Source organism: Xenopus laevis, chromosome 1L (assembly GCF_017654675.1).
Source record: "Xenopus laevis strain J_2021 chromosome 1L, Xenopus_laevis_v10.1, whole genome shotgun sequence".
Classification (NCBI taxonomy): Eukaryota; Metazoa; Chordata; class Amphibia; order Anura; family Pipidae; genus Xenopus; species Xenopus laevis.
The window spans coordinates 102616196-102623389 of NC_054371.1; positions in this window are offsets into that span (position 1 = coordinate 102616196).

A 7194-nucleotide genomic window follows, 5' to 3' on the forward strand; every position below is an offset into this window, starting at 1 on the left:
CTCCTAATATTGTAGCAATTTCTCAGATGTTTTTTTTTTCTGTTTTTGCAGCCTAAGGATGGCTTTTTTTCACCTGCATGGAGAGCTCCTTTGACCGCATGTTGTCTGTTTACAGCAAAATCTTCCACATACAAGTACCCCTCCTCAAATCAACTCCAGGTCTTTTATCTGCTTCATTAATAATGACATAACAAAGGAATTGCCCACATCTGCCCATAAAATAGCCTTTGAGTCAATTGTCCAATTGCTTTTGAGTCCCTGAAATTAAGTGATTGTGTTAAAAAAAAGGCTTTAGTTCCTCATATTTTTATGCAATCTTTTTGTTCAACCCACTGAATTAAAGCTGAAAGTCTGCAGTTCAACTACATCTGAGTTGTTTCATTTAAAATTCTTTGTGGTAATGTACAGAACCAAAATTAGAAAAAAAGTTCTCTGTGCAAATATTTATGGACCTAACTGTAATTCGGAGCTTTCTGGATAACAGATCCCATACAGTACAGTTTTCCAAGAAGTGTGTTGCTTTGCAATGAATTTAAATTCTGTTATTTGGAATAAAAAGAGGAAGTTAAAACTGTGTCTTGTTTGTGGTTAACTGGTCTCTAACAGTGTCACTGTGCATGATGTGACACTTCTTTAGTATGCATATAGAGGGACCACAGATTGAAGGATATAAAACAGCTTGCAGCATAATACTTAGAGGGTTGGGCAATGTCTACCATGCAAGAACACGACACGGTACATTGGGTAATATGAGTAGTTGTTTACGCAGTCATGATTCATGGTACAATATTAAAGGGGAAGTTTTACCATAGTAGTAGAACTTTGCAAAGGAAGCATATTCCCAAATACATTTATTAAGCAAAAATCTCTTGTCTTCCTTATATAAAAGTCAAAGTAAGTCAAAGCTTATCTCTCCTGTAGGAACAGTGTGGCATTCACCACTAATACGTATGCCCAGATGGCATTTTTTTCCCTTATGTATCGCTGATCTTATTGGCTGTCAGGAGGACGGTAAGTAGGGTCTTTGCACACACAGGACGCCGGCACTGTCTTTCTTGAATAGTCCTACTCACTGCCAATCTCTGCATTATCATTTAATATCTCTGCGAGAAGCAGTATAGCTGGCCATACACTGAAAGATCTGCTTGTTTGCTGATATAGCCAAATGAGAATCTTTCCATACGCCTACTTTGAGGTGGCCAATATCAGGCTAATCCAATAATTTAGCCCTAAGCCCAAATGATAACAACAAAGGCATGATATTACTGGTATCTGTTCGCTTTTCAGGTGGATATTGGTCAGGCAAGCCTAATGCATGTACAGATAATCTGCCAACTTGGTCAGATGGGGGCTAAATCAGCAGTTTAATCTGCCCGTATATGTCCACCTTAAAGGAGAACTCCACAAAAACATATATAGCTTTTATAAAATATAAAGACTTTTCATGATTTTTAATGGTTTCTTACAGTTCCGAGCCCAGCCGACTACTTTGCTGAGCTGGCTGACTACTGTTACTTTGTATCAACAGCCAGCTGTCCTCAGCCTTCATCCTCCAAACCCCACAAATAACTGCACACATGAGATCAATAAGGAAAGAAACATCGCAATGTATTTTAGGTTATGTAGTTCCTGCATGCTGTGGATAAGTTGTTACAATTTGTAACATCAGTGTTTTAGTCTTTCCCTGCCAGGATTTCAAATGATGCAGAAAGAGAAGCTGGATTTCAGCATAGAAACTCGTATTTTTCATACTTTTTGAAGAAACAGGTAACTGTGATAGAAATATTATGGGTTTCTGTGTTATGTGGGAATCTTTATCAAATTTTGGTTTGGAAGCCGGAGTTCCCCTTTAAGTGTAAGCTATAGTAGAACTTGTATGTATTATAAACATAAATATAATATTTGTTAACATCACAGAGGCCCTGTAAATCCCCCCATAATTACTACGTTTGGGACTTAGGTGAGACAGCTGGCAATTTTCCATGCCTTTTTCTTTGGCTGGGAGATTTATTTGCCAGGGACATTGTAGATCCAAGGATCCAGTGAAATTTCACTTGCAATTTTCTGCACTTCTGATTGTCTTCCTGGGGCCATAATCTATGGATTCCAGCAGGCCCGGACTGACAATCTGTCAGTTCGGGCAATTTCCCGAAGGGCCGCTCCATTTATCTTTGAAATGGGCCGCTTCTTATTTGCGGCGTCTGGGCAGGGGGGAGAGAGACTTACAGCATGCACGCTGTGCTTCTCCTTCACACTCACCAAGCAGCTGCGTATTCCTCCTCCCTCGATCAGTCAGGGAAAGGCAAAGGTGAGGTGTCAGAGGGAGGTGTTGGGAGGTGTCAGAGTTCCCGTGCTGTTTCACGAAGCTCCTAAGAGAGGTAGGGGTGTCTGTGTGTGTGTTTGTGTCTCTCTGTGTCTGTGTATCTCTGTGTTTGTGTCTTTTTGTGTGTGTGTGTCTCTCTGTGTCTGTGTGTCTCTGTGTGTTTGTGTCTCTCTGTCTCTGTTTGTCTGTGTGTGTGTGTCTCTCTGTGTGTCTTTTTGTGTCTCTGTGTTTGTGTCTCTGTGTGTGTGTGTGTGTGTGTGTCTCTCTCTGTGTTTGTGTGTCTCTTTGTGTGTGTGTGTGTGTTTTCATGTGGGCTGCTTTGTTTTTTGCCCGGGCTGTTTTTTGCACCCAGTCCGGCTCTGAATTCCAGAAATATTGGGAAAAGCACAACATAGAAAATATCTTATATGTTTTAATAAAACCGTGAAAACATATACTTAAAATTTAATAAAAAAATGTGTACTGTAATTAAGCACTAGTTATGTAATAAAAGGCACTACAATCAACAGGTTGTATTTACTGGTCATCTGTTTAAAAGCAAAACATCTTTTTGGTTCCTATGGGTTACTGTTCCTGGGCAAACTTAGTGCCTTTTATTAACATATAGATGTTAAAGGACAAGGAAAGTCTAAAATAGAATAAGGCTAGAAATGCTGTATTTTGTATACTAAACATAAGCATGAGCTTACTGCATCATAAAGCCTAATCAAACAAATGATTTATGCTTTCAAAGTTGGCCACAGGGGGCTGTCATCTTGTAACTTTGTTAAACATCTTGGCCTGACCCTGCACATGCTCAGTGTGGTCTGGGCTGCTTAGGGATCATCATAAACAAAGCTGCTTGAATTCTGCATGGCTGGTAAGTAAGACGGGGGCTCCCCCTGCTGTTCATAAGTATGATTGTTTCCCTGCAGAGCAGTTAGGGACCGTTTGACAATTCCTATCCACAGCAGTACATGAAGGGAGAATTTCCATGCATACAGTCAGGTTTCTTATAAAAACGGTACACATTTTTTAATTAAAGTATATTGGAGATAGGTTTCTTTTTCATTAAAGTAAGTAAAAATGGGATTTTATTTTTTTGCCTTTCCTTGTCCTTTAATGTCTTCATGTTTTTGTTCAGCATGGTGCCATTATTCAATTGATTCATAAAAAGGGGAATTTTCGAATATGGGAAATTGAAGTTCATTGGCTAATCTCAGAGCAACTTTCAGCATGACACTCTTCTGTGGCAACATACCACCACTCTTTCGGGAGGCGCAATTGTGGGAGCTGCTACTGAGTTGCAGGTAAGTAAAAGAGCAGGAACCATAAAATTGCAAGTGTTTTTCCGCACATTCATATACACACCTGCACTTCTAGCACACTGCACACAGAAAGATATTAAAATTGACAACATCTGCAATATATATCTATATAAATATAGTATAATTTCTTCTGGTCACACATACAGGACAATAGTTTTCTTGACTTTATGCATTCAGTATTTAATTATGGCATATTGCTAAGAATTTCACATCGGGCACTTTGTAAAGTCTAAAATCTGAGGTCCTGTTATCCTTCAATAAAACTGCAGGCTATAACCACCACCTTTCCTTTGCTTCATTAGCCACTTGCATATTATGCAAACTATTTCATTGCAAGACATCAGTTCAGCTTATTTCAGGTGAAGAGTTCTGCTATCCTTTTATTCACTTACCAGCTTCCAGTCTCCTTCAACAGAAGTTCACGTCATTTTTTGGGTTGTTACTTTCATTATCACTGATCTGTATTTAAGATTCTCTTTGAAGGAGAGTTGTACTAGGTTGTGGTTTTGTTTTATGTTACATATACAAATATGTCCCTCGTATTTCCAACCAATTATCCCTAAAAGGGATTTTCTGCTCTATTTTTACTCTCAGTTGCGATTTTTCTTAAATTTAGTTTAGTTAGTCGCCTCGGTGCATTCTGCTTGGCACTGTGGATATGTAGAACGGACTGGCTTTACCCCTAGTGCTGCAGGTAGCAATAAATCCAAAATAGTATTAAACATGTGCCAAATCTTCTTTATCCCTTTAAGTGTAGCCTGCTAACAGGGTACACTCAAGTGTTTAATGTATGTAAGATGGAACTCTACTTCCCAAGCTAGAGTTTCACAATAGTAAACTGTAGCTTGGATGAGTGCACTGGTTTAGGTGACCATACGGCCACCTGTCTCCCCCCCATGCATAGGCGGTAACCTGCTATTTTAAATTACAGTGCGGTTAATGGTTTCATTTGGCATTAATAGTTCTGGAAATACAATCTACCAGTCAATTCTTACTGAATCAGTCATTTCCTATTTTTCCAGGCTCTAAATGAAAGGGGCATTGGGAAAAACGTATGTTTTTGAGAATCTTAATGTAAATTGAATTCACCCTTTAATGCATTTTACATGACTAAATAGTAAAGACAAATCATTGTTAGGCACTGTTTTTTTTTATCATTTTATGGGAGAAATGCCTTCAAAAACAATAAATACATTAGGGAAGGGGGAGTCTGTTTACATTACATATTTAATAAATACACAAGCATTACTCATTGAAACTATGAAACGCAGTAGTAGGACAAAGATATGTTTAGTTATTAAAACAGAACATTCAGCTAGTTTTTTTACAGTACATAATACATAAGCAAACAACACCACAACTAATTGACTTGCCCCTTGCTTATCAGATGAATGGCTAAAAACAGAATTATCAGACTGCTGTCATAAACCATCATTTTAAAATGAAATCTACTGTAATGGCAGGCTGGTGTTTCACTATATTGACTGGTGAGGAAAAGACAATGGTTACAAAAAGATAATGGATATTTCAGTAGATGATACTAATTGCAAATCTGGCTGCAAATGAGATTTCCCAGCATTCTAAACAATGGGGCCCTGCAATATATACTATAAATGTATTACAGGTTGCCCCAAGTCTTGTATCAAAAGATGAAGTTAGTATGAATTATTTCATCTGTGTGGAATATGCTTTATGGCAACAAAAACTTAAATACAGGACATCCGGTTGATGACAATGTTTTTACATATGTTAACTCATTTAAAGACACTAGAGATGAAGAGACATAGATGAATCAGACTTCATGTGCATCCCTCTTTCATTAAAAAGTCCTGACCATCAATCAATAGTTAAAAAGCGAAGAAGAGAAGAATATGATGTAGTTAAATCAATTACATAAGGTACTTAAAAAGAGACCTTGTCACCAAACTTTGGAATGGAATCTTAAGAGAAAAAAAAAAAGAGGTACCATAAGCGAAAACCACTTGTCAAAAAAGATCAGTGATTCCAAAGATATAGGCTGCTGAAATCATTGCCAAATTCTGAAACTGATGGCCTCACTGACCAATACAGAGAATACGAGGTAAAGGGTCTGAGCCAAGTATGGAAAAAGTCTATAGATTTCAAAAAGATGGCGATAGGGTCTCAAAGTTCTTATGCAGTTTTACTGACGGTTCCCTGGCTAGCTAACTAGACTTGCACCACCTTCATGTATGCCTTTGCCCTACATTCTGGTGTTCAGTCTTTAAACTGATGCCTTAATCCCACATGTAAACAGCACAGCTTTATCATCTTTTGCCAGATGTAGCACTTTTTTGTTTCAAAATTATATACGTTTATAAATATAGATTTTAAAGGGGTTGTTAATCTTTGAGTTAACTTTTAGTATGATATAGAGTGATATTCTGAGACAATTTGCAATTGGTTTTCATTTTTTATGTGTGGTTTTTGAGTTATTTGGCATCTTACAATTTCAGCAATCTGGTTGCTAGGGTCCAAAATTACCCATGCATTGATATGAACAAGAAACTGGAGTGGGAATAGGAGAGGGCCTGAATAGTAAGAGGAGTAATAAAAAGTACAATACATTTGTAGCCTAACAGAGCATTTGTTTTAGATGGCGTTAGTGGCCCCCATTTGAAAGATGGAAAGAGTCAGAAACAGAAGGCAAATGATTAAAAAAACAGAAAACCAATTAAAAATTTGCTTAGAATTGGCCATATAGATAAAAAGTTAACCCAAAGGTGGACCACCCCCTTTAACTGAACTGGATGAAATTACTGGCTATGTCCAGAGCCACATAATACTCTTAAGCAGAGTGGGTTCTTACTGGTGAAAAATGTTGCATTATCATTTAACCTGTGGCTGCCAGGATGCCAAATAGCTGCTAAAACAAATATATATCTTAAAAAAGAGAGCATATTGAGTAAATATAATTATTCTGGAGGATGTATGCCAGTAACAACATGGCAGTAGAAAAGAAAACTGGCTATTTTATTCAAAGCAGGAATAAGGTGTTAATTCCACCCCAGGAGTCACTTAAAATGTGAATGACTAAAGAGTGCTGGAAGTTGTGTTGTTGCCTAAATTCACTAATGCAAGCACACAGCAAACTGACTTCCTACTGTATATAACTGATAGTAGGGCCAGTTAATTTGGGATGCCCTTCTCCCAAAAATTAGGCATTAAAGAGGATCTATTGCGAAAATGAAAATTTTATATAAGCTTCATTTTGCTGAAATAACAAACTTTCTAAATATAAATAAAAAATTCTGTACTGTTTATGAAATCATTTTGCAAAAGATCCCCTTTAAGAATACAATTTCATAACCAGGATATTGCACGCTGAATATTGGTAAGGTTTGTTTTTTATGTATAAAATATACTCAATTTCCAGTAAACAAAATACTGTAACTGCTATTGACATGTAAAACATTTTTCTTGAAGAAAAAAAGTTTTATTTCAGTGTGTTTTCTACTGGCATAGTGTCTGTAGACATTTCATAGGTATGTTGCTAAAGCTAAATGCGTTGTATAGCAGAATTTAAAAAAAAAATATATTCATGAG